Source organism: Scylla paramamosain, chromosome 27, assembly GCF_035594125.1.
Source record: "Scylla paramamosain isolate STU-SP2022 chromosome 27, ASM3559412v1, whole genome shotgun sequence".
Taxonomy (NCBI): domain Eukaryota; kingdom Metazoa; phylum Arthropoda; class Malacostraca; order Decapoda; family Portunidae; genus Scylla; species Scylla paramamosain.
This window is the reverse complement of record NC_087177.1, coordinates 1,697,020-1,724,927: the sequence shown is the minus strand read 5'-3', so window position 1 is coordinate 1,724,927 and position 27,908 is coordinate 1,697,020. Positions and strand designations below refer to the sequence as shown.

The following is a 27,908-nucleotide window of genomic DNA, read 5'->3' as shown; positions in this document are numbered from 1 at the left end:
TTTCGTAATACGTAGTCTAACTTTCAGGTCAGAGTGGTCAAGGCGTGGCTGTTTAAGGAAATTTTTATTCGTTTAAAACAATTTATAGTTTGCTGCATGACTAAGCTTCTTTCCATATTGGTGGAAGTAGCACAGGATCTCTGCTATCCTTCTTGCAGGGAAACTTGTGAAGAGCGTGTATGGACGAGATGCCAGGTGCATATGACACAAATAAGCTTCTTTTCATGCTTTTATGTGTCACGCGGCAGTAGTTCTTGTGCCAAATTGTGACCCGCAAAGAGCTGCCGCGTGTTTACATCCCGCCTGGTGCCTCTTGATGGCGTGGCTTTCCCTCATCACTCACTCACTTTAGTTCACCCGCCAAGGAGCATCACCGCCTGCCTTTGCCTTATACGCTGCGTCCAAACAACACTGCAGGCGCCATCCGGTACTACATGACACACTTGACACCCTGAAAAAAGAGACCAATCACGCTGCACCTCGGCAGCTACAGGCAAGTACAGATAATGAAGGCCGAGCAACAATATCAAATTATTGTATTTGAACTAACGTGCTTTCTTGTTTGGTTGCCAAGGATGCGGCGCGAGGTTACTGACTCGCCGGCGGCATTGGGGATGGTGGTAGTGGTAGTGGTGGTGGTGGTGGTAGTCCCTTCGCACGACAAAGAACACAGAACCACTACCCTTCCTCCTACGCCCCTAACCGCGACGCTACAGTAAATGAAAAAAAAAATCAATTGAACGTCACGAGTTGGCGTCCCAGCAGTGGGCAACCAGCTGGGCCGCGAAAGCGTGAGCGTCCGCGGCCAGCACGTGGGCCACAGAGGCGCCTCTCCACACCCTGTTGTTGCCAGATATCCCACAAGTCCCCTCTAATCCCTGTGGTTGCATAAGCTCCTCTCTGCACATAAGGAAAGTCCTCCCTCGAGTCTAACATCCCGCCGCCTTTCCCAAGAGGTGCCGGGTAGCGCCGCCCCCACGCCCAGCACTGCAAGGAGTGAAGATGACTGGTAAAGCCATCTCGAGGAGGCTCGGCTAAGCGGTATGCTCTTGTCACTTCTCACCCCCACTTATGCATGCCCTCTTCCCCTCTCTCTCTACTTGTTTGCTCTCTCTCTCTCTCTCTCTCTCTCTCTCTCTCTCTCTCTCTCTCTCTCTCTCTCTCTCTCTCTGCACCACACGTTCTCTGTGCATGCAAACTGCTAAATATTTTTCTCCGTGTATATTTAAGTTTCTATGCCAGGTCAATACGTCTGCCTTCCGTGAGGAGGGCATGAGCCGCGCCGCGTGCCAAGTGTGTCTGACGCAGTCGCCGCCTCTTGGCCACCGTCGATATTGTAATACTGAAGGTAACGAACAACATGATGGAAAGACGAGCCATAAGGCGCCTCGTCACAAGATCAATCTCCGTAACACTCCGAGCCCTTTGAGTCAGGTTATTCACCCGTGAGTGAGAGAAGGCCACAATGAAACACCATGAGTCCTCACCTCTCACTAACCACCTCGTCTCCTCTCCAGCAGCGGCCTGGCAGAGGGGAGTGAGAGAGTGTGGTGGTCATTTACCAGTTGTGTGACCAAGCAAGTATACAGGACAAGACACCGCCACTATTGCTGCTGCTGGCGCCACGTGTGCTACTCCCAACACCCTGACTTGCTTTGTTGATTCTTAAACTTAGAAGATTCAAGCGGGTACTGCGAGAAGATACTTTACTGCGTTGCGTAAAAAACATCCCACAAGAAAGTATCTGTATCGTGCGTAGTAATCTAAGCCAAGCCACAGCTGCGGAACGCGATGAGAAAATAAATAAATGGAAGGAAAAATGATTACATGTATATAAATAGACAAATACCTAGATAGAGGGATAGGTAGGAAGACAAATGAAAGAAACAGCTAACTAAACAAATAAAAACAAGTAAACTAAGAAATAAAGAGATAGGTATAGTTAGATAAACAGATGAAAAAAATATATAGCTAACCAAACAAGTAGATAAACAAACTTAAATAAAGAAAGAGAAAGAAACCAACGGAACCTAAGCTGAAGAAATGGCGCAACAAGAGCATAAACTCAAACGGCGCAGCGTGACGACATCTGATTGACACAAAATTTCAATAACAACATCAGGGGAAAAAGAACATTTGACAAAATAAAACACCATTGAAAAAAAAAAAAAAGGTACTAAGAACGGGTTTAGGATAGTTTTGTTTCTTCTTTAAATCAAAAAGGAGATTTGCCTCTACGAAAAATGTACATTAAATCGCACTGTTTTTAATATTCGCAACATGATGGTCAGTATAATGTGTATTACTAGTAGTTTAACGCGTTTTTTTAGCTCATTTAATAGGTAGTCTAACGGATCATTTAACGGGCACTTTAATATGTAGCTTATTACGAAATTCAGTGAGTAGTTTACTGAATAGTTTAATGGGTGGTAGATTAGATACTTCAGCTGATTCTTTAATACTTGCTTAATGAGTAGCTTGATAAATAGTTTGATAGGATAGTTTAATGTGTACCTTAAGACCCTGACCTAAAGATAGCACACACAAGAGAAAGAAAACACGCAACCACCAGCACTGAGGCAACAAAGGTAAGCACACGCGTGGCCAGAGGATGTGTTCGGGGAAGACGCAGCGGGCGGGATGCAAACACTACACCAAGGCCTCGCGCTGCTCCTCACACTGAAGCTGTTCTACGCCGCACCCTCACCGCTTTCAAAAGGCTCTAGTTGAAGGTGCACGGGTTTTCAAGGCTGTGTTTACAATTCTAGTGACAGATCAACAAGTCTTCTACATTATTAGCGGGAGAAACACTCTTGGAACGTGGCTAATTATCTAAGTGGCCTTTGAAAATGTTTGTGATGAGAGAGCAAAGTGTTTCAGAATATGAGCCACTGCACCACACTAACATTAACGAACACACATTAACAAGATTTAAACATATCAACAGGAGAAACCCTCTTTGGAACCCGGCTAATCATCTGAGGCCTTTGAAAATAGAAGTGATGAGAGAGCAAAGCGCTTCAGAACACGAGCCACCGGACCACACTCCAGCCTCATGCAGTCACGTGACGCCGCTCCTCAGCCCACCACTTGGCCCGCCTGCCCCGCCTTGCCCCGCCGTGACCTCCTTCACTACTCCAACACACGGACCCGACGACTTATTTACGCATTTCTCCAGCAGTGTGTGTGTGTGTATGTGTGTGTGTGTGTGTGTGTGTGTAAGTTATGAATATTATTATTAAGATCTGTATCTTCTATTACATCACATCTCGGCGCATCTCATGTTACCGCCGCTCGCTGCTGGTTAGACGTTTCCAAGGCACCTCACCTCGCTCACACACACACACACACACACAACTATAGTCTCGTTCACCATACCGATCCCTCTTCACTATATCACATCATACATTCATATCCTCCTCCATTTTCACCACCTCTTCCTGCTTCACCTCCACCTTTTTCTCATCCTTCTCTTCCTTCTCCTCCCTACCAGGGCCACGAAGGAAACAAAATCCAGGTGTGACCATTAATCTTCCTACGACGTTATTCAGCCGGAGAGAAAAACTGTATCCAAAAGTAAGGGAATCTGGGAAGGGAAGAAGAGGAGGAAAGGAATGAAGAGGAGGAGGAGGAGGAGGAGGAGGAGGAGGAAGGAAATTATGGGACAGAAAAGAGCTGTTAGTATATCAAAGCATCATCATTATCTCTCCAACATACTCTTAGTACATTACTCTCTCTCTCTCTCTCTCTCTCTCTCTCTCTCTCTCTCTCTCTCTCTCTCTCTCTCTCTCTCTCTCTCTCTCTCTCTCTCTCTCACATAAATGGGAACCAGAATACATACATACCAAACAACTTCCGAGCCCTCCATTCAAACACAGATTGCCATGTTGGTTTAAAATCATACGCAATCCCAATCCCACTGCTGTATAACCACACAGATCGATGAACAATTGTATGAGAGGACAAATAAATAAGGTAATACATGTACTGATTGATAAGTCGATGAATAAATAGATAAATAAATACAGATAAATAAATAGACAATACAATAAATAAATAAATAAATAAACAATAAATGAACAATAAATAGATAAATATACAGATAGTCCAATAGGCAGCAGAATGAATAAATGAACAGATGAAATAACCGGCTGAATAAATTAATACAAAGCGGCTTTCAAGTAATTCCGTCCCTCGCTAGTTATTTAGTGTTCCATCCCAGGAAAAATACCTCTATATATATTTTTTAACCTTTTTTTTTTTTACCTTATATTTTTTCATCAAGTGTTGCCAGGAACGTAAGCAATCTGCACTTTTTTTTTAAGCCTTTTTCACTTTTTTTTTTTTAGGAGACAAGAGTTGTAGAAATTAATGTGCATGTTTAGGATGAAATATAAAAAAAGCGATACACTTCCATTTTCTTTATTATTATTATTATTATTATTATTCTCGTAGTTATAATTGCGCATTGTTCATAACTTCAATAAATCACGGGGACACAATATATCCTTATACAGAGAAGGAAGCATTACCTGATGAAAGGTGAGCCACGTGGAGAGGACCCATCCTAATTACATTTGAGATGCGTTACATTACGTTAGTGTAGGTCACTTAAAACCTTTCTATTTATTTATCTCTCCAACTATCTATCTATTCCTCTATCTACCTATCTATCCATCTGTCTACCTATCGATCTGTCAGTCTATCTATTTACCTGTCAGTTTGTCTGTCTTTCTCTTACTGTGTCTACCTATTGTCTGTTTATCTATCTATCAGCCAATGTATCTCTGAAATTCTTACCCTGTTTCTTTCTTTCTTCCTTGCTGCAACTTGAACTGTTTCGAAGGAGGAGCATCAAGACACTCCCGGAACTAGACTAGCCAGCTTTTTTTATTTTTTAACACATTGTATTGACAGACAGCTTTTTAGGAACAGCAAAATTAGCTCTTTTTCCTTCTTTTTCTTCTTCTCCTTCTTCTTCTTCTTCTTCTTCTTTTTCTTGGACCCTTGACTAGCCTCCTAGACACACAAAGAATCAGTCATCCATTCATCACAGTCGATGTGTATACAGCATTGCCTAACTTAACCTCACCCAACCTATCCCAAGTGTAGGTGCGCGCCTGATCTCCATGTGATGCATAACACCAACCAGTGTGCACTTTTTGTATGTACGCACAGTTGCCTCAAGCAGTGGTGCCATATCCCACAAACTGTTACAAATAAAAGGTAGTATATAGCAACTACCTCCAATTTGCAGGACCTCATTCGCTCTTGATCTTTATGGAGCTTTCAGTTTAAAGCAGTTAATTAGTCCATGTATTAGTTTCTGCTCAATTTATAAACATGCAATTCACTAGACTTCATGACACCACTACCTGGCTCAACTGTGACAAAAATGAAAAAAAAAAAAAAAAAAAAGAATATATATATCTTTCAATTTAAAGCCACTGGTTGCATTGAACAAACACGCAGCGCTTTTAAGGTAACCAGTTCTGCGCGCTGATATGCTTGACTCTGCATCGCGACACGTACTTAGCACAGGGAGGAAAAAGTTTAGTGATGGATGCACTGGGTGACGCAAGCCGGCGACAACCAGCTGGGAAGGCAATACTTTCTTGCCACTCCCTTCAAAGGCTTCACCCGCGCCCCTAGCAGCTCACGGCGACGAGCAAGAAAAACTAGTAAATAAATCAACAGTAAGAAGAAAATAGGAAAAAGGAACGTAAAAAGTAGAGAAGAAGATGAAGAAGAAGAAGAAAGGAAGAAAGAAAAAAAAATGTGATAGCTAGAAGGAGACTCAAAGACCGAAGAATAAGATAAAATATACATTCCAATTAATCCTGAGCTTGTGCGCATCATGTAAAACTCATTTCCTTTACGAAGTACATAACACAGGCACACAAAGCAGGATATTGCAAGTAAAGATAAAAGAAAGGAAGTTCTCGTCCACTATTTCATCTCCCTTCCTCTCCACGATGTGCTCCTGAATAAGAAAATGTCGAATGTCTAAGTTTCCATTTCCCGAGCCTAAAATATTCATATCCGCACCGCCGCCAAGCGCACGGTGATCCACTAGCGGTTGTACATACGTCTGGGCATGTCAGATTGACGATAACAGGTCAATGCGTCCTCCAAAAAGGGATTTCATCTCCTCCATGTGATTGAGATGAATTAAAGAGAACAGAACGGAGGGGAAAAAAGACAGAGAAAACGAAATAAGTCTGTATTTTTATCGCATACATACTGAACCTTCGTGGAAACGGGAGATCGTATGTAAGCTGCTCTTGACATTTGAATATCGAAAAGTAAAGTTGAGCAATCAAGGAGTGTGTGTGTAAAATTTTATGTCGACGTTTGGTATTAAAAGATACAATACTTTTTTCTTTCTTTTTTCTCTCTCTCTCCCTTTTTTCTTTCCTTCTTTCTAAACCCAGATGAAGTCTCGTGTTTGACTCCATTTTTTTTTTTTTTTTCTAATCACTATTTTCTGGAAGTGAGGCATGACGAGGTAAAAAGAAAAAAAGCAAGAAAAGCAAGGTTGTACGTACTGTCACTGAGAGATGAATAAATAAATGCATAAATAAATAAACAAATAAAAAGATCGCAAGATAGACAAGTAGCTAAACAATTCAACAGATAAACAAACAAGATCATCAGTAATTCCAAAACCTATTCAACTTCCTGAAGAGTGGGTAGAGAGTTCCAACACTAAGCATAGAGCAGACCTTATCAATGGTTGGTCTAAGAGATGTGGCCGCGTGATAGTGCGCTCAGAGGAAGTCCATGGAATGAAGTCGAGTGAATTCAAATAACGGCAGCAGCCAGGTGACGGCGGCATGAACTCAAGGCAAGATGGAAGGTTACTTTCAATGTAAAAAAAAAAAAAAAAGAAAAAAAGAAAAGAAAAAAAAGCGAACACAATATTATTTCACATTTTAGGTATGCGGACGGAACAGAATTTCAATAAGGAGGATATGGAGTTCGGATCCGCGGAGAATACTGAGAACGGCGTGAAGGGGAACGATAGCCTTACCAGAGATGCAACAGTTGTAAGAAAGGAGAAGAAAAAAAACACACAAAGGAAAAAAAGGAAATAAAGTTTGTAAGCCAGTGGATAAAAGACAGTCAAGGAGCGTGGATTCAGCCAGTTAACACACGCTGGGAGAATGATATTTAATTTTCTTTCACTTACGAGTACTTTGAAGTGTATCGATTCTATGTGAGCTGTTTCGTTTTTTTTTTTTTCCTTCTTCTTCTTTTCAGTGTTCGATATGATCTGTTATTATTATTTTTTTTATTTTATTTTTTTTTTATGTAGTATCATGTTCCTATACTTTCGTTTTGAAGAGATTAAACGGAAACCTCTCTCTCTCTCTCTCTCTCTCTCTCTCTCTCTCTCTCTACCACTACGAATCTATTATGTCTACCACTACGAATCTATTATGTATGTAGTTTTATAGAAATTGTAGTTTTTTTCCGAGTCTTTCTGTAAATGAACTATTACTATATATATATATTTTTTTTTTTTTAAGTACTTTGATGCGCATTTTTTTTCGTACTTTTGTAGCATTTTCTTTATTTTTTTTCGATACACCTTTGCAATTTTACTTTTTCCTTTTTCTTTTTTTCTTTATTCACATTTTCACTTTTTTTTATGTGTGTAGAACGAAGCATCTATTTTTTTCTTTAAAGGCACTTTCTTTGAGAGAGAGAGAGAGAGAGAGAGAGAGAGAGAGAGAGAGAGAGAGAGAGAGAGAGAGAGAGAGAGAGAGAGAGAGAGGTATATATTTTTAAGCAGCTTTGTCAGTTTGTCTTTTATTTCCATCTCTACGAAGCCGTTTCATTAGCAGATAATTAAAAGCCAGAGTAATTTTTTTTTTCCTTTCAAATTTTAACGCAATATGCAAAAAAAGAACCAACACTATTTTACTCCACCACGATCCATTTCACTCATCCCTGTAACATTTATCATTTATGCTAATTTAGGAATGAACAACGAGTGGATCAGCAGCGTGTGGGCGTAGTGTGCGGCGTGGGCGCAGGGGCAGCTCATGGACGGAAAATTCTCGCTATTTTTAACCCTTTCACTGCTACGGTCTTTCCTTGTTAACATTACAGGCTCTGCAAAAATAGCGTTTCCATGATTACAGAAAGAGAAAGTGAGATTAAAGAGGCAGTTTTTGTCTTTTTTTTTTAATCCACAGAAATACTTGAAAGACTCCAAAGGTTTCACTGCTAGTCTTCATTTGTTAGCATGACAAGCTCCGCAAAATAACGACTTGAAGGCTACAGAAAGAGAAAATTGAAGTAAACAGGTAAATTCTGTCTTCTCTAAGCCACAGAACTATATGAGACATAGGTAAGTGTTTAAAAGTCTTAACTGGATATAGGAAAATATTTGCCTATCGGTGAAAAGATCAATAATGAACAAAAAGAGTCTCCATGATGAAGAAAGAGCCGCGGTTAGTGATGATGTTTACATAGCCTTAAAAACCAAAGCCGTGTATCTCACTCGTTTCATTATATGGATGAATTAAATCACCTGTCCCACCTTGCTGACAAAAATGGAAGAAAAATAATAAAGATAGATGAAGTAGACGATATGAAATGAGCCCCTCGAGTGAATCGGTGAATCTAAAGCAAAACCAAATGGGTATGAATCATTTCCTCTCTCTCTCTCTCTCTCTCTCTCTCTCTCTCTCTCTCTCTCTCTCTCTCTCTCTCTCTCTCATTATTTCCTTCACATGCCACACGAATATAGACAACAGATGCTTTGGGCTTAACACGGAAAAAAATAATAATAAAATGATCAAAATAATGAGAATGTACATAAAATTTTCTTGCCTCCTCCACAACCTTGACGCTGCAAATAATCTCTCCCTGCAACAGCGCTTCGTTTTCATGCTCCTACGGGTCGTTCACACCTCCTCACTATAAAAACTACCACCCACCTCCTCCTCCTCCTCCTCCTGTACATTTACGCGTAGAATCATTATACTCTTGGACCCTTGCCTGTTGACTTGTCCAGCAAACAGCAACGCCACTTTTTGTGTCGGATCAGATCATCATGTTTGTGCTGATCCACGGAGTCAAGGTAGCGCGAGAGGTAAAGGTGGTGGTGGTGGTGGTAGTTTTAGTAATAACAGAAGTAGTGGTAGTAGTAGTAGTAGTAGTAGTAGTAGTAGTAGTAGTAGTATATTTTCTTATTGTGCTTATTTTCTTCCTCTTCTTTATCCCAGCATCCGCCTCTCTCTCTCTCTCTCTGTTCCTGTTTGTTAAATATCAGAACAGGTGTTCGTGTTTAGGTTGGAGACACTCGCACCCATCTCTCTCTCTCTCTCTCTCTCTCTCTCTCTCTCTCTCTCTCTCTCTCTCTCTCTCTCTCTCTCTCTCTCTGAAATCCTTACATGATTCAAAAGAGCTATAAAAACAAAACACAAGACAATACACTTTTTTAGACAACAATCAAAAAGATCTGGCATAAAAGAAAAACTTATTGTATTCACATAGATCCAGACAATAAGAACACCACCGAACCAAGTCTTCACTATGACCAGCCAACTTTTGATGAAATTCCGCGGGTGCATTATTCCCTAACCCACCAAACGCGAGCATTCATCATCACATAATGCAAACGTTCGTGCTTATTACGGCAGGAAAAAAACTTTATGCGCCCTCCATTAGCTTGGCCAGAGAGAACCGCGGCAGAAGAAGGAATCAGGGAGGGAAGGAGGATTAGAAGAAGGTGCTGTAATGTGGAAAAGAGATTGGATAAATGAAAACATGAGAGAGGAAAGAGACGAAAACGTAAAAGAGAAGGCGATGCGAGGAGGATGGAGACGATTAAGGAAAGGATGAGCAGAGTGTGAGGAGAAGCAATACAAAGGAAAAACAAGACCATGAAGAGAAGAGGGAATACCGAGGAAAAGGGAAGAGAGAAAAGACAGAAGAGAAAAACGGCAAGAAGAGTAAGAGAGAAAAAGAGGTAAAATGAACTATTAGGGAGAAAAAAGAACAAACGATACGAGAGAAACAGAAGAGGAACAGAAAAGAGGAAAGGAGGAAGGAAGAGGAAGGAGAGGTGAGTGTCCCGTTGTGGGTATGTAGCGAGCAGTCACCGCCACGTAAGCCCTTCAACAAGTGTGTCTTCAGTTTCTACCCAAAGGCTTCGTCAACTTTCCTACACATTTGAGCCTCTCAGGAACACTCGCTGCACCAGAAAACCATCAACATCACATCATTGACATCAACGGGTCCTGTTTATGATGATAAGAGTTAAGGTATAAAAAGTTCAAAAAATAACTATTTGCTTACTATTTCCACATTTTTTTTTTTCCCCGTAGTGTCTAGAAAATGAGAAAATTTACATTACTTTTAATTAATTTTATCCTCGCGGGTTCCAAATTAAAGCTGAGAGGAAGCGTAAAAAGAATGCAACAGTCACCGTGGAAGGCTGATGGATGGATAGATGGCCTCCTCTTCCTCCTCCTCCTCCTCCAGGTAGACTGTCGCACACTCGTCTAGACTTTAAAGCTGATTCCCAAAAGAGAAAGCGGAGGTTTAGAGGAAAGCATTTTGTTTGTTATTAGTCATCAAGCATCAAGCCGAGGAACCGACGCAGCACCGCCATCACTCCACTGCACTAACTTTCCTCATCAGTTGTGTATTTACGAACGCGCTGCTCGGGGGTGCGTGGCGTCTTGCGTGGCCAGGGAGGTAAATTCACCCCACTAATCCTCCTTAGTAATCCCTCCGAGCGGCAAACTTCCGAACAGTTAATGTGTTTTGTTTTTGGCAAGTTAAGGAAAGAAATTAAAGTCTCCACGTTTGCTGTTTTCTCTTAGATTGAATTCGGTGTTGATATTCAAACCTTCTGCTAAAACGTTAAGTCTCGGTCAACAGAGGGAAATCAGAAAAAATCAGACACGGTTCGCCTGAGAGTTTAAGTACGGGAGATTCTCGACCTTCCATTGAGCTCGTGCTCCAGAGAAAACGAAGGCAAGCCCATTACGGGGAAGACTTCGCTATATTTCAGATGCACCTCAGTAATGTTCCTCGTTTTTCTCCGCGAACACAGCGTCGAGACATGGACGTTCTTTGTCTTATATTTCTCTCTCTCTCTCTCTCTCTCTCTCTCTCTCTCTCTCTCTGGCTTTCATTTATATGCGCCAAAGAATTGCAACAAATAGTCATGTCAACATTTGAACTATGAATATATATGCAGACATAAAATCAGACATAATATACAACAGTTCTCCTTTTACTAAAGACATTTAACCATTTCTGGGTAAAATGTCAATGAACAATTTCTTTCATTCAGTAACTTTTTTTTCTCTCTCCAAAAACCGTCAATTATTGTACATGTTTTATTTCCTGCTATAAAACCAACCTACCAAACACAAAGGAACATAAGAAAATAAACGGGACAGACCTATTGGCCCTAAAGAGGAAGGAAGTTATGATAAGCTGCAATAATCTAACGCAAAAGATGTAGTTAAGATTACGTCACCACGACATGCAGCACGTCCCACCAAGACTCCCAGCAATGCAAGGGCGTGGCGTAAGTCCCAAGGCTTCACAGACATAGTGTTCCATATGCTTTCTTGTATCATTACTCCAACACACACACACACACACACAAAGGACACAGTAAAGAGCTCTCCCCCCCCCCCCCCGTGTGTGTGTGTGTGTGTGTGTGTTGGCACGTTTCTGAACAGTCAAACAAAGGAAATGATTCTACGTCCAAATGAACACCACCACCACCACCACAACAATAACAACAACAACAACAAAAGGGGATAACTTTGAAACAACTGAACATAATCATAAAAGAAGCGAGATTCATAACTGAGTGAGTGTTTGTATGGAGGATAAAGGTGTCATCCCCACCTTTAAGTACCCATTGAAGTACATTCCGTGTACATCAAGGACAAAGAACACGCGGAACTGCAATGACTGTTTAGGACGTAATATCTTTTCATGGTCTGTCCTCATCATCGTGCTCTGAATCTTCTCTACCTAATTGCGTTTCATCATATCCCATGTCAGTTTTTTATATCTCGTGACATTCTAAAAAATGGACGTGATGTTGATTAAAATGGAATATTATTTTGACGGAGAAGTAATCCCACGTAAAGCAGAATGAAATCAAATGAGTGCTTAGTTGAGAAAAAAAATACTACTACTTTTTACTTCAGACTTATACTAATAGAGAATCCAACGAGTAACTGCACACGCATACTCAGCTTTTTTTCTTTTTTTTCATCTTTGTCAAGAAAATATTGCCAGCCAAACGTCAATCTAACTGAGACACAGGCTAAAGGCGATAAACTGCAAGAAAACAGGTCACACAAATATACTTGCTTGGGCAGACTGCTTTTAACATGACCTTATATATAGTCACACGCGGACCATGAACAGTAAGGCTTGCGTCTCAAACAAGTGAGTGTGTATATTAACGGTACAGAGTTCCTTGAATATATATAAACAATATGAGATCTTGTGCATGTATATCCTTCCAAACCTGCACTGTATAGGTAGTATAACTGTGAAGACTTAATAGTGCTATTCAATGATTGATTTTATGTATTTATTGGCATCAAAGGGTTCGCAAACATCACTATACGGCTGAGAAAACATCTTTACATCACTATATTCTGAAACACTTCTGCACAGTACCTCGACTATTTTCAAAAGCCTAGTTGAAGTTACATGGATTTTTGAGGGTGTTTATACGGCTCCAGTGACAGATTTATGAGATTTCTACATTATTAACGGCAGACAGACTCTTGAAAACCCGGTTAATCAACTCTGTGGCCTTTGAAAATACTCGTGATGAGAGAGCAAAGCGTTTCAAAATACGGGCCATAAGTAGAAATGAAACGAGAATTATTATCACCACCACCACCACCACCACCACCACGATTCTACTTCACTTGCCACGCCACTCTTCACTCCACACCCCCACACCTCTACAGACATAAGAGCCTCTACCTATTCTACTTTCATCCATTCTCCCTCCCACCCTCCCTCCCTCCCTGCCTGCCTTCCGCCTCTACCACCATCACCACCACCTGCACCCTTCCGTCCCTTGCCACATCTCAGGCACATACTTCTACTACACCTTCTTGCTACATCAATCTCACATTCTTGGCTCAGATTTCAAAGACCTAATCCATTTTCACGACTAATTGAAATAGGTTTGCTTGGTACACACACACACACAAACACACACACACACACACACACAGTAGCAAGAAAGAAAAGTCGTTATGCAAAAAATGTTACTTAACCCTTTATCTGATTTCTTTGTTTCATGATGCAGAGAGAGAGAGAGAGAGAGAGAGAGAGAGAGAGAGAGAGAGAGAGAGAGAGAAATATATACCGCAAAAGTCTGAAAAGCGGACAAACTTCAATCGATTACGACACACACACACACACACAAAAAAAAAAAAAAAAAGGAGCACAAAAGCGACTGGCATTTCAATATTGGATGACAGAAGCCGTATCTTTTATCGGTTATGACGCGCAAACGAGGCGATTAGCAAGGATTTATATAGAGGTGGCCTTGTCAAGGTACGAGAGAGAGAGAGAGAGAGAGAGAGAGAGAGAGAGAGAGAGAGAGAGAGAGAGAGAGAGAAACTATAAGGGTACGAATATGAGTAATTGTTAAAGATTCGCATGAAAGTTTTTTTTTCCTTTTTTTTTTTTTTTTCACTTCAGCGGACGACTGTCTCGGACTGGCGGCGGTCTGGTAACAGCGTCCCTCCATGAACACACACAAAACACACATAAAATAATATATATAAGTAAATTCAGTTACTCATTCATTAAAATACAAAAAAATAAAATAAATAAATAAAAAAATACGAACTGAAAAAAATAAATAAATAAAGCTTTGGGACAAGATTCACTCAATTTCGTACCGATTTCAAAGCTTTATCATCATGTTCCCTTCAGCATGTGCTCACGTAACTGTTCGACGCCCTCACTTTCCTTCATTGCTACACTGAAGCATCACAGCAGCTCAAAAACACCGGTGAGTATCGTATAGAATTTAAACACTCAGCATTTTTAACACAGACGAAATAAGTTTATTCTCTAAAGGGAAATTTGTCCAACTCTCCCTGCCAAACCTTTGTTCATGAGGCCTTTTGTTGTTGCGCAATACGGAAGTCAAGATTCATCGCTCTTTATTCGCTCAGTGCATTCTATTTACGCAGTGTGTCTTTATGAACTGAGGAGGGCACGTGTATCTACTGCACTGCTTCGTATGTTCCTGTAAATGACACTGAAGATCTAGTATTTACATAGAATTAAAGGAAATCGCGCCTACTATATTATATTACTGTTCTGCGTCGTAAGATCTTCTGCGCGTATTATATCGATCATTAACCAAGGAGAATTATTTGTATTTACATTGTACGACTTAAAGCAAATGCAGATACAGACTGACTGATTGTGTTTTGGCGTCCCAGCATCGAGCTCAGTGCGGCGCCTAATGCAGAGAGTTAAGTGTTGGAAGTCCTCGCAACATTAATGCCATCTGTCATCTGTTTGTGTATGTAACGAGAGTGCTGGCGATGCGTACGTACCCGACCCACCCACGTTTGGCATTATCCTCATCCCTTGGTTCTCCTTGTCTTCACCCGAGCCTCGCTTCGTCCTGGCTTTGTCTCTCTTCCGACGTAAGATTTTAATTAACCTGCTGTACTCACCTGACTGACTCTTTCTCAGTCTAGTCCTCTTATTGGCTGACTATCTCCTTACGAAACCTGAAAATTTGTCACACTTGTTACTGGCGTTGGAGATTGAGGTGATGACTAGTCGATGTAGTAACTGCAGAAGTGGGAGGTGGTTCAGACCAGGAGCATCAACTTGAAAGTAAAATGTAAGGCAAAGTAGAAGCCTGAATGTGGGAAAATACATGAATGAATATAAAAAAACATGAAATCATAAAGGAAAGCATACAAAACCCAAATAATCAAACACGTTGTTCTTTCAAGAGGATTGTTTTCGAAAGCTACAAAGATGATTACTTGACTTACCATATGTGCTTGTTCTTATGGTCCAATGCCCACAAACATTTAAATTTAACAATTTTTGTAATAAATACTTTCTTCTGCATGTTTTTATTTTATTTATGTCCTTAAATAATTTTTCTTTTGTGTTGTTAATAATTCGGGCAAGAAAGGGTTAATTAAACTATCAATATAATCATAAAAATAAAAATAAAAACACCCTTGAAAAATGACGACGAATTCCACTACAGCCCGTTAAAAGTAGTGTAGATCAGACGCAGAAACGCTTAGCAATACGGACCAAATACGTAAGAAAAATCAAGAAAAGAAATGAGTACGAGAGATTATTCAACTTACGACCGTGACATATTTACCGCTTCTCTCACCCCTAACTTATCCCTGGCTTATCTGTGGCCCGCTCACTCCTTTACCCCCGCGTCCACACCTGGCCCGTCTGATGTGCTACCCTCGCCTCGCTCCCAGCTCACCCCTGCCCGCACTGCCTCTCATAGAAATGACAAAGAAAAAAAAAATGAACACGTAGCCAGCACGAGATAGGTGGTGACATGTAGTTGAAGGCTTTTTGTCTTTTTTTTATCACCTTTTCTTCGTTTCCTCCTCCTCCTGCTCTCGTACTCTCCCTTCCACTTTTGTCTTCTCATTTAATCTCCATCATTTCCTTTCCACCATTATTTTCCTCGGCTTTCTTCTCTTCCTCCTTCCTCCTCCCCCATCCTTTTTTTTTTTTTTCTTTCCTCCGTTTTCCTTCTTCCGCACTCTTACTCTTCTTTCTATATTTAGTTCCTTCTTTCATCTCTTCTGTACCTTCCACCATTTTCCCCTTCCTATTTTCCTTCATTTCCTTTTTCCTCGTAAGCTTCTCCAGAATTTTCTTCCAATTTTGGCTCCTCACTAAATCTCCTTCCCTCATTTCTCCTCCACATACTTCTCTTCCTTCTCTTCCTCCTCCTTTCCTTCACCTCCCTTCCTTTACTCACATCTCATTTCTTTCATTTTGCTCGTTCTCTTTTCCTCTTCTCCCCTCCTGCTTCTCCTCCTTCCCTCACGCTCCCTTTCTCGTTCCCACCCTTACTCAGTTTATTCCCTTCATCCTGTCATCTTTATTTCTTCTACTATGCTACCTTGACACCTCCTGCTTTTCCATTTTCTTTCCTTTCTCATCCTTTTCGTCTTCCCCGTCGTTGTTTTCCTTCTCCTCCTCCTCCTCCTCCTCCTACTCCTTCTCTATCTCCTATCCTGTCCTCTTATATTTCTCCTGTTATCTCCTTCGACACCTCTTTTTCCCTTGCTTCTCTTCTTTCCCCTCCTCCTCCTCCTCCTTCTCACAGTGACAGCAACGATCAGACAACAGCGCCAGAAACTCACTCTTGCTCGAGGGGTTTCCCGCTGCCTGCTTGCCTTTTCTATCTACGCCGTGAAAAACTCGCCCCCAGTAACGGACCTTCAAGATAAAAAAGGAAGATTACTCATGTCTTTATTTGTGTGTAAATATTTTCTTCATTCATAAAAATAGATGAACACGTAGTAAAGGGAAGCAGACATTAAGAAACTTTATGCTCCTCAAGCAAACGGTAAATATTCATAACAAAGAACACGTTAAAAGAAGAGTAAAGGGAAGCAGACATTAAGAAACTTTATGCTCCTCAAGCAAACGGTAAATATTCATAACAAAGAACACGTTAAAAGAAGAGAAGAAAACTTGAAGAAAATTATGGCTTTTTAAGAAGGTTAAAACACGAAAAGCTATTAAAAAAGAAGGAAAATAATGAAAAACCTATCAAGAAAATACCTTTTTTTTATTTTTTTAGAAGATAAAATGAGTGAATTAAAAAAAAACATACACAAACCAAGAAAAAGAAGAAAGTAGCATTTTTTTTCCTGTACGATCATGCGACACAAAACAACAATTAAGAAAGGAGAGAAAACACCAAGAAAATAATATGTTTTTCAGAGGACACACATCTGAGAATGACGCTGTAGATCCGGGGATGATTACCTTGAGACACAAACATCAAGGCAGAAAGTCGTACGTTTTCAGCTTAAAATTACTAATCTTTTCCTTCCTCGGGGCTTGGCACAAAGGGGATTCACAGCAGCAGCCATGAGGAGGATTAAAGCCCATATATGTCTTGCCTCTACGTCTGCAGTCTCTCTCTCTCTCTCTCTCTCTCTCTCTCTCTCTCTCTCTCTCTCTCTCTCTCTCTCTCTCTCTCTCTCTCTCTCTCTCACACACACACCTGCGAGAACAAACACACACACACATGCCAACCTCCCGGGCAGTAAACAGGCAGAAATAGCAGGCACCTGTTAGAAGACGGGCGTGCACACACACGCACACACACACACGCGCGCACACACACACACACACACACACACACACACACACACACACGCGCGCGCGACCGTCAAACAGAATGAAAAGTTAGAGCAGGAAAAGAAAAGAAAAAAAGAGGATAAACACACACACACACACCGTCTCTTTGAACCCCACACGCATTGCCGACAGGATTTGATAAGTTAATCTCGAAAATCTATCCTGACCTAAGTCCCGGCACATATACTACCACCAGCCCCCCTCCCCCCCCTTGCCTGCCACGCCTGTCACTCCGCACGCCCACACACACACACACACACACTCGACTCGTACTTAGCCTTCAGCCTACCCACCTCCACTTGCACACTCCTACGCCCACACTTATGCAAGCCACTAGCGGGTACTGTTGTTTAGATTAGGCTGGGTTATGTTACGTTAAGTTACGTTAGGTTAGGTAAGGTTACGTTAGGTTAGGTTTCGTTTGGCTAGGTTATGTAGGTTAGGTTTATGTGAGGTCTAGCTAGGTTTGGTTAGGTTAAGTTTGGTTAGATTATGTTTGGTTAGGTTTAAGTTAGGTCAGGTTTGGACTGATTAGGCTTATCTATAGGTTAGGTTAAGTTGGGTTCAAGTTGTCAGGTCAAGTTAGATTAGGTCTGGTTAGACTGATTTTGGTTAGGTTAAGTTAGGTTAGATCCGATCAGGTAAGGTTAGGTTAGGTTAGGTTAGGTTAGGTTAGGTTAGGTTAGGTTAGATCCCATCAGGTAAGGTTAGGTTAGGTTAGGTTATGCTAGGTTAGGTTAGGTTAGGATATTCATGACTTATGCACGCCTGCCTGCTCTAGTACACGCAATCCACATCAATCGAGACACTCTCATCCACACACCTGTACATCACTCGCAGCCTATACACATTAACTCTAATCCACTCACCCATACACACTCGCAAAGACAGACTACATCCCCGCCCCGTTTTCCTACTTTGATTTATGTACAGCGAACGCTTTACCAAAATCTCAACCACCTTGTACGACCCCGTCACGTCTTGGCCCGACACGACCGTCACAGGATGAATGAGACTGAGTTCGGTACTTTGAAACGATCTTCTCTTTCATTACGGCTATTTTCAGATACCACAGAGATGATAGCCGGTTCTCAAGAGTGTTTTCCTGTTAATAATATGGAAATCTCGTTAATCTGTCACGAGAACAGTAAAGACATCCTTAAAAACCCTTGTAACTTCATCTACTCTTGAGCGTTAGCGTTTTGAATGTAGTGGGCACGTGGGGTGGAAATGTTTCAGAATACTGTCATGAGTGTCGCTCGGGTACGCGTCAGTCACGCGCTCCGCAATTTCAAGCAAGATCCAGCTTCATATTTCCTTCCCCCGCCTTGCTGAAGTATACACATATTTTCGGCAGGCGTTATTTTATCCCCCAGCGAGTAGACGTCAGAATATGTAATGCTGTTTCGCAAAGCAGAGAATAAATGTGCAGGAAAAAAGAACTGGCTAATATTCTCGCGTTATCACACGCAAAGTTTTATTCCGTGAAATTCGGTGTTAAGTTGCCAGCACGTGAAAATCAAAGAATTCCTTGAAATGCATCGAGAAAGAAAATGAAAAAAAATAAAATAAAAAATATCATATAAAAACGAGAACACTTTAATCGAAAATAGCGAGACTCAAAATTAAACATTTCCGAGATGGATAAAACCGGAACTATAATTTGCAAGCTTCCGGTAAGAGAATCCTGGGAAATTTCCACCCAGATTCCCCGCACGTGATGGACCCAAAGAAGGCATGAAGCACCTGGTCCTCGTCTTTCCGGTGCTAGTAACTTGGTGCTCGCGGAGACAAGGGATAAATTTAACGGCCACCAAACCTATAGGGACAAGCATTAAGCATCCTCGGCCGTGAATATTTAAGCAATGGGAACATCAGGAGCAGGAGAGGACAGAACAGGAGCATCACCAGTAATAGTAATAGCTGTAGTAGTAGTAGTAGTAGTAGTAGTAATAGTGGTAGTAGTAGTAGTAGTAGTAGTAGTGGTAGTAGTAGTAGTAGTAGTAGTAGTGAGGAACAATCTTTCTCGGTTAAGATCAATTATACACCTAAAATCCAGTCCTCAGAACACCCCAGTAGCAATTTCCTTTCCTTGAATCAATAATATAAGTCAGTCGAATCTTAAATCCACTTCTGAACACTCTCTAAGACTACGTGGCCACTATACTCGTTTTACAATATCCACTCACAACCTCACTGCCGCCCACCCACCCTAAGACACACACACACACACACACACACAGCCGCGGCCACCCACACTCCCCTTTACCTAATGTCTGTGTGTAGCAGACTTGGCCTTGCAAATACACCAGACAAATGTACATGTGAATCATTCTCTTCGCGAGGTCCTGAGGGTCGCTGGGCTGAATCACTCGCGTTGTTTTTAGTGTTTTCACCATTCCCTTTGCAAGTTATATGATAATTCCACGGAATCTCCCTCACAGTTCGGCCATAAAGTCCATTCTCACGTTGTAAGTTTGGCATGAAGACAGAAAGAAGTGTGTGAAAAAGAGAAACGACCGAGAAAACTCACGAAATATATTATGTACTGTACTTCACAAAAACTAGCTTTACTTTTACTTTTTGTCTATAATTTAGATTCTTATCATTATTACTAGCACCACTTTTGTCCTTCCACGTGTCTCCTCCACAACCGCTTTCCTCTTCCCTTCCTATATTCTCTATCCTCAACGCTGTGCTCCCTCTTCCCCTCCACCACCTACCTTCCCTCCACGCCCAACGCCTCTCAGGTGGCACTTCCATCCTCCACTAACACAAGCTTCCCCTCACCCCTTCTTCCACTCCCCCTTCCTCCCCTACCACAATCATTGGTGTCGGTGTCAGCTCTCATCCCCCTTCTTCCCTGCACCTCCCGCCCTCGCCCCTTGCTATTAAGTGGCAGGGCTGCAAGGTAATGGCGGGGCTACACGTCATTCCTTTTGTTCGTGATGTTCTAATAATAATCCCGTTGAGGCGACGTGGCGAATGGCGGCAGGAAGGAATGGTTTACAACTCTGACGATATTTACCGTCATTTTTATTTTCAGTTCCTCCCCCTATAAAAATTCCAATACGGCCTGCTTTAATGGGTTAATATTTCCGGTGCGGTAAAGAGGAACGTCCTGGTGAGATGAACATTCCATGAAATTAATATTTTGGCAAGGAAGAGTATTCCAGAGAGACAAGGTTCCGGTGGAGCAGGAATGCATTGAGATACACAACCTTGTGGTGAAGCACAGGTACAGTGGTAAAGCGAATGAGAAATTTTGCAGCAAATCCCACAAAAGAATCACGGAACGGGAATAAACAGCCAGCGTTGAGGACCATGCCCCTCTCACCGTCTCGTCATCCCCGTATGTGGTCACGCTTGTACCCAGAGTGGACACCTCGTCGCTGTTCCGGGGACATGAAGGGTATTAGGCTTCTGTTTACGAGGAAGTGAGTCACAGTGTTGGCTTTCACGAAAGAGGCGACCAGATCCCCACCCCGCAGCCTCTGACACCCGGCCAAGCTGCGCCCCCTTCTCTCTCACGCCCCCTTTTTCTCTCACTCTAAACTCTACTCGCTTAGATTACGTCATTCACAGAAATGGACACAACCGTTGCCGCCACCACCACCACCTGCCCGGCCGACGCCAGCCAGCCACCGCCAGCACTTACAAACATGAATATTCTAGCGAGATGCAAGGCGTGACTCGGCCCACCCGGCTCAAACTTGTCTTTCGCGATCGGTGGGAGTAAATAGAGGGTATGAATGATGCAGCAGATAGTTAATGACGATACTGAAGATAATTAGGATGATGATAATTATGATGATGATAACTGTCTTGTTAGTGCTAAGACATTAGGGAGCTTTAAGAGAAGATTAGACGGGTTTATAGATGGGGATGATAAGTAGAAATAGGTAGGTATATTTCATACAGGGACTGCCACGTGTAAGCCTGGTCGCTTCTTGCAGCTTCCCTTATTTCTTTCTTATGTTCTTTCTTTCTTTCTTTCACTTACATTCTCAGTTAAAGATTATCTAACTACCAGTGTCAAATGGTACGTCGCGTAAAATTATTACTGATGAAAATTGTGACATTATTAACTTTACACACACCGAGTTCCCACCTCAATTCTCACTAAAGCCCCGAGGAGACTGATATTTCTTTCTATTTATTCATTCTTATTTTTCTTACTTTAGAAAGTCGTAACCTGTCTCTTTGCTTATTTATTTGTTTATTTTCGCTTCGGGCTTTCACTTGTCAAACCCATTCAGGCCATGAAGGGGGAGGAGGAGGAGGAGGAGGAGCAGGAGGGTGAAGAAAGGAAAGAAGGAAGAGGAAGAAGAGACAGAAGAGGCGGAGGAAGAAGAGACAGAAGAGGAGAAGGAAGAAGAGAAAGAGGAGGAGACGACGACGACGACAACGAAGAGGAGTAGGAGGAAGGAGAAGAAGTAGGAAGAAGAATACGAGCAGCACATTACACTGACTATTCTTGACCAGTTTAGACGAACCATTGCAGTCCAGTCTTTATAAACAGAGAAGACAGCAGGAGACTACAGCAGCTTATGGATGGACAGGGAGATATATAGCAAAACGGACCAACAGCAAGAGGGACACGTAAAGTAAGACGGATGCTGAAGAGACAGAAAGACACAAACCAAAATACTCACTCACACACACAAAGAACAAAGGTGAAGGAGATCTGTCTTCTTATTTGTTTACCTGCGTGTGGCCAAAATTAAGAGGAGCCACATCTTCTCCCTGTGTGTGTGTGTGTGTGTGTGTGTGTGTGTGTGTGTAGCGTCTCTCAAGTTGGCCCAAGGCTGGTCTGTAAACTGTGCCAACTATTAATATTTGCAGCACACACTATTTCCGAGGGGGAGAGGAGGACTGTGTTACCATTAAGAGAAGCTACGGTGTGTACAAGTCTATTAAGAGAGAGAGAGAGAGAGAGAGAGAGAGAGAGAGAGAGAGAGAGAGAGAGAGAGAGAGAGAGAGAGAGAGAGAGAGAGAGAGAGAGAGAGAGGCAAGTTAAACGCAAGAGTTATACGATCAAGAAGTTGAAAATTTATACAGGATTCATACATCAGATAGGTCGAAATGAAATCCTGAGTGAAAAAAGTAACAAATCAATCATTTGACGTGAGGAGGAGACAAACGCGTGACTCTCAAGTCCAGTGCCGCTGCCTGCCTGGCTCTCCTGACTCTCTCTCTCTCTCTCTGACAGCTGAGTCACCGCGCCCCACCTTCTGCCTCCCCTTCCGCCACCCCTTGGCTCAGTGGCGTGGCCAAAAAAGCAGGACCCACCACACCTCGTCGAGCTCGAGCACCCAAAACGGACATCCACGTCACAGCAACACACAGGGAGGCAGCAGCGGCGGCAGTTCTTTCTCACGGTCTTAAGGTTCGCTCGTAAAACATGAAGGGTGTTTGTAGCTTCGTCTTTGGCTCTACTCTCGCCGCCGCCTTCGCCGCCCGTCCGGTTGACTGTGGATGACCAAGGGCGATATGTAGCCCTTGAGGATATTTTCGTCAGTCTTGCCAATCAGATACCTTGCCGTGTCTGAACCCATAGCTTGTTTGTTGCTGTTGTTCTTGCGGTTTGTTTAGCTCACGTTGGCTTAATGCCTTCACTGCCGGCACGATGTAGCGCATGAACAAACGGTTCGTGCAATAACCAGTTCCTTTCAGGTTATTTTCCCAGAGAACGTCCATTTAAGGTGAACGCCTCCCAGCGCGTGGAGAGGGAGCAAGAGAGGAAGGCAACCCTCACCTGGCGACTGGCAGTCAGGTGCCCAGCTGATCAGTGACGTCAGTACCAACACGTCCACGTGACTACTCCCACATCACATTCTTTGCCGCCACGTTCATCACAGGCTTTTATTAGATCTTTCAGTTTGTAATCAAAAGGCGGTCCAGGGAGTGCTAGGATGAGTAGAGTTACTTTACGCAATTTAATCCAACCTAACCTATGCTACATCATAACGTAACTTAAAGTGCCTACTTAAAATACCTAACATCACCCTCCCCAAAACAGCCGTGGTGACAAACTGAATATCGCAAACTTTAAGAAGCAAGTTACTTTGTTTTCTGATCTACTTCTGTTGACAGAAAAAAAAAAACTTGTGCGTAGAATAATGTACTTAAAAATTTGCCAGTGTCTACTGTAAATATAAATTCAGATCAAAGCAACATAAGAACCTTCGTGTAGTTCTTGCCTCGTGGCGTGGCATGAAGGTACTACTCTTGACGAGGCCGCTGTATCCTCTCTCAGTATCACCGCCCCCTGCATAGAATCTAGTGAACCAGTGATTGTGGCTCCTCACGTGAGTGTCTGGAGAGTGCCAGCGACCTCATACCTGTTTTGTCCCAGATCGAAGGTGGGTGGGGAAGAAAAGAGGAGGACGAGGTGAACAAACTGATGAAGGACTGAAGAAAGTAGGACAAATGGATGAAGAATTGGGGAAGGTAAGTGCAGCTATCTTAATCTTAGTAGCAGTGTGGTTTATGGTGAGAAAACCGGTAAAAAAGGGAGGGAGGATTGAGAAGCAGATGGGTACAGGAAGGAGAGACGGAAAGGGGAAGGGAGAGCGAGAGAGAGGGGACGAAAGGAAGGGAGGGAAGGAAGGGAGGGTGCCAGCATGGTAAAAGGAGACAAACCACAGCTATACTTGGCACCATCAACACCCCCACCCCCACCACCATCACCCCCACCACCACAACCTCACCACCTGGCCTACAACCACGTCAACCACCACCACCACCACCACTCTGAACACCATGCTCTTCCTTCCAATCCATCTCACTTTTCTCCCACTTGAAAAACCTAAACAAATAATAAACAAACAATCAAACAGATAAATAAATGAAACAATATAAATAGGTGCCTCGGTTGTATATCGTGCAAAGCAATAAATCATCAAGACAAGGCTGCCAATCGACCAGAGAGAGAGAGAGAGAGAGAGAGAGAGGTAACACACTAAACCGTCAAGCACAGAAGAGTTCTCGTTATATCACTGTTATCAGGACACGGAAAGACTTTGGCACAGAACCGAACACTGCTTAAGGACACACACACACACACACACACACACACACACACACACACACAGACATGAACTGGTCTGTACTTCTAAGGAAATCACTCCCGTTAAAATGTACAGAAGTGGATTTTATATTTATCCTCAGATCACTGTAGCATCTCATGAGAAGAAAATAACACTTATAAACGATGTACTTTCCATCCCTGTCAATGCCTCTGCCTGCACATACACTGCAAGTAACACCTGCCACTGCTTTTCTGACTGAGGCACTGAGGGAGACTGCAGCGCGCGTGTGTACTGTAATTGCTCTGTGCCATTCTCTGTTACTCTATGAGGATATTTAACTTTGTAATAAAAGAAGAAAAATTAATAACCATTCATTAACCAGCTGGCCACACTCCCTCAATCGTGGACACAATAAAGGACGCAATGTAAACTCCAACCACAGTGGTAAGCAGAGGAAAAATAGAACAGACAAACATTAACACAGACAAACTCACATTACCGAACTTGCAGTGATCATTTTGCTAATCATGCTTCTGATCACAGACCCTTGGCGCATCCACTTACATAACTTTGCACATCTGCAATGTAACAAGAGTGACTCAACTGGATGGCACCTACCTTTGTAAGCTGTGCGATCTTCTTGTTCATGCGGAAGAGGAGCTCCGGAGTGAGTGTTGCCTCGATGGAGCCGTTGATCGTGGGTGCCCCGCCCCCGTGAGGACCCTTAGGGGCGTCACTGTCCTCGCCTACTCGTCCAGACATCTTGAACAACGCTCAGCTGCTGCCCGTCAACAACTGCAGCTGGGGTCACCTGAGGCGAGGAGTGGGTGATGCCGAGGCCACCACGTGCCTCGCTACCACTTGTGATGCCACACTCAAAGGAGTCGAGTGGCACCCGGTCAGTGGTAGCTGCCGCCGTCCCTTCCACCGGCAGCGGCGGTGTCCTCAGGTAATGACACAGGGGTCACGGCCAGTTGAAGCCACCCGCTTGGACACAGTCTTTAGGGTGACGTCCTACAGATCGGAGCCAAGTTGATGCCAACGCACTCAACTATCGCCTCGGCTCAACGATTCGATAAAGTCGTAAGTTATCGGGTCGGTTTAAGTATAATCCTCGTCGTGAAGTATTTTCCTTGAGCTTAAGGGGCCGGGCGATCACCTGGACGCAGCCTTCACTCCAATAATACACACCTCGGATCGTGTACACTGCTCCAACAGGCTGTCTGAATCCCCACTGGGATATTAGTGAGTGAAACGAGGTTAAACACACAACCCTGCCACTAATGTTTCTAAACCATACTCGTACAATAAACCTCTCATCTATCACACAGTACATAAAATTAAAAACAGCTCAGCGCAGGAAAATATTGCACTGATTTTTTTTTTTTTTTTTTTTTTTTTACAAAACAAAGTGAAAAGAGACAGTGCCGCGAAGCACCGCAACAATCTCAAGTTTCGCGGTGCTCGAAGCTCAGAGATCCCGGAGCTTCATTCTTCCTCAGACTGGACAGAGAGCCTCGTGAAGTGCTCGAGAACACTTGCAGCACCACCGGTCCACCTCGATGCACTGCCACACACACGTTGACACTATTTTTAGCCCAACAACTGGTCGGGGAGCGTCCGCTGCGAAGCCGCTAGCACTGCTCAGACAACACTGCCCGTGCTCTCTACCTGCCCGTCCACGGCGGCCTGTGAATGCCGCGGCCAAGACATATCACCACAATTTATGGACGTAGCCCAATTAATCAAATATGTTACTCCTTTGCCATCTTCCGTTTGCTGCCGTACAATTTTATTTGCTTCCCCTTTGGTTGCCTGTTCATCAGACTGCAGCGTAGTAATGGGCGTGGCAACATCGTAATGCCAGAACGAGGTCAAGGATTCGCGACTCAGTGGACACAATCTTTATACGTAACGCGCCTAGACAAACGCATGCATCCATTCATAATGTCACACTCAACACTCGCCGCTACAGCGCTCATACCATAGATCTGCCTTGAGGCATCTGTAATCACGAAAACAACCGCCAGTGATGTACACGTGAACATACTCGTCTGACTCGACCTTTGTGAAATGTATCTCACACGAGCACCACCTGCGGGCTGTTCGTCGCGGTATCTGCTTCCCCACGCTTCCCCCTACCTTTGCCTCCCGTGTTCCTTTCTTACTCTCAAAAATCCAATTCTCTTCTAAGGAAAGGTATTTGAAAAGAGTACATAATTTGCCTATGTATACCAGCCGCCGCACTTAACCGCCATCGCCAACACCTTTTTCCTTCCACTTCAGATCCCTATGACGCAATGCCCACAGTGCGCAGTCTTCACCGACCAGGTTTCTCAACACACGGACGCAAGCCTCCAAGATATTCTGGTGCATTGCAATTGTAACTTCTAATCAGCCTTAGAAAACACTAATATCCTAATCTGTAATGGTACACATGGCAAGACATATGCAGCTACTATCTGTCAGTATCACGGAGTCAAACCACCTTCCAATTCCCTCACTGCTTCACACTTCAGTCCCCTCATCTTCTCTTGCACCGGCACCACCTCCCCATCATCCTACCCTCATAACTCCCCGAAGGTCATAGCGCCGCCCCATTCACGCCACAAGCTCACTGGAGTTCAAGTTGTTTACACGGCGCTCCTCGCTACAACGCACACTCAAGTTGCTAAGGCGCCCCTCGTCAACAGTCATCCCGCGTTGCCGTATTGTACCACCACGCCCTCTCCTCGTTCAGCTAAAAGGCTGCAGGAGGGGAGCATAACCACGTGTCTTACCCCAGGTGAACGTTGTACACCGGCCCGCCGCACCACCGCACGCGCACACTCACTCACACGCCGCTAAACTGACACCTGGCCCACCAAGCAGCCAGAAGATGCCCTCCCACCACCCTCTCTCCCTAACCATGCCAGCCCACGCTTTCCTCCTGTTGTTGATGCTCCTCGCGCCGCTGCTTCTGTCAGTCTTTTGAGGTGCTCATGCTGCACACTGGTTATTATTAACAAACTCAGTCCATCATCTCGCTGGGACAGGCGTGGTGAATGTGGAGAACATGAATACTCTTAATGAAGTCGATATCATGTCTCCAAAAAAGTAACCATATCACGCCAACCAACAATTTGTTTTTGGCGCTGTTGATTCTCCAAAAATGTAGCTTCATGCAATAACATGCATATGCTAACCTTATAGACTAATTATCCGTCTCCACATAATCATGTATTCGCATAACTTTTGTTATCATTAATATTATTCATATGAACCGCACCAGCAGGAACAGCAGCAGCGGCAGCAGCCTCTAGTTGGCGAGAACCCAGCATCTATCACGGGACGACCCACTGTCCGCCTTCACCAAGAAAACGTGAGGCTGGCGATATGAAAGAAAACCAGCCTGCAGGGAGCACTTTACATAAGATATAGTTTATCGGTTCAAACCTGATTATTACACTGAAAATAATC

General features: G+C 43.2%; 1 long non-coding RNA gene across 1 annotated transcript; it reads right to left on the bottom strand.

Moving 5' to 3' along the window:
• Positions 1-19: 19 nt before the first annotated feature.
• On the bottom strand, positions 20-27,334 carry LOC135114022 (uncharacterized). The gene is made up of 3 exons (XR_010275175.1): positions 27,230-27,334; positions 25,068-25,683; positions 20-451 (listed from the first exon to the last, which is right to left on the bottom strand). It is a non-coding gene; the product is annotated as an uncharacterized LOC135114022 (long non-coding RNA).
• Between the last annotated feature and the right edge of the window lie 574 nt (positions 27,335-27,908).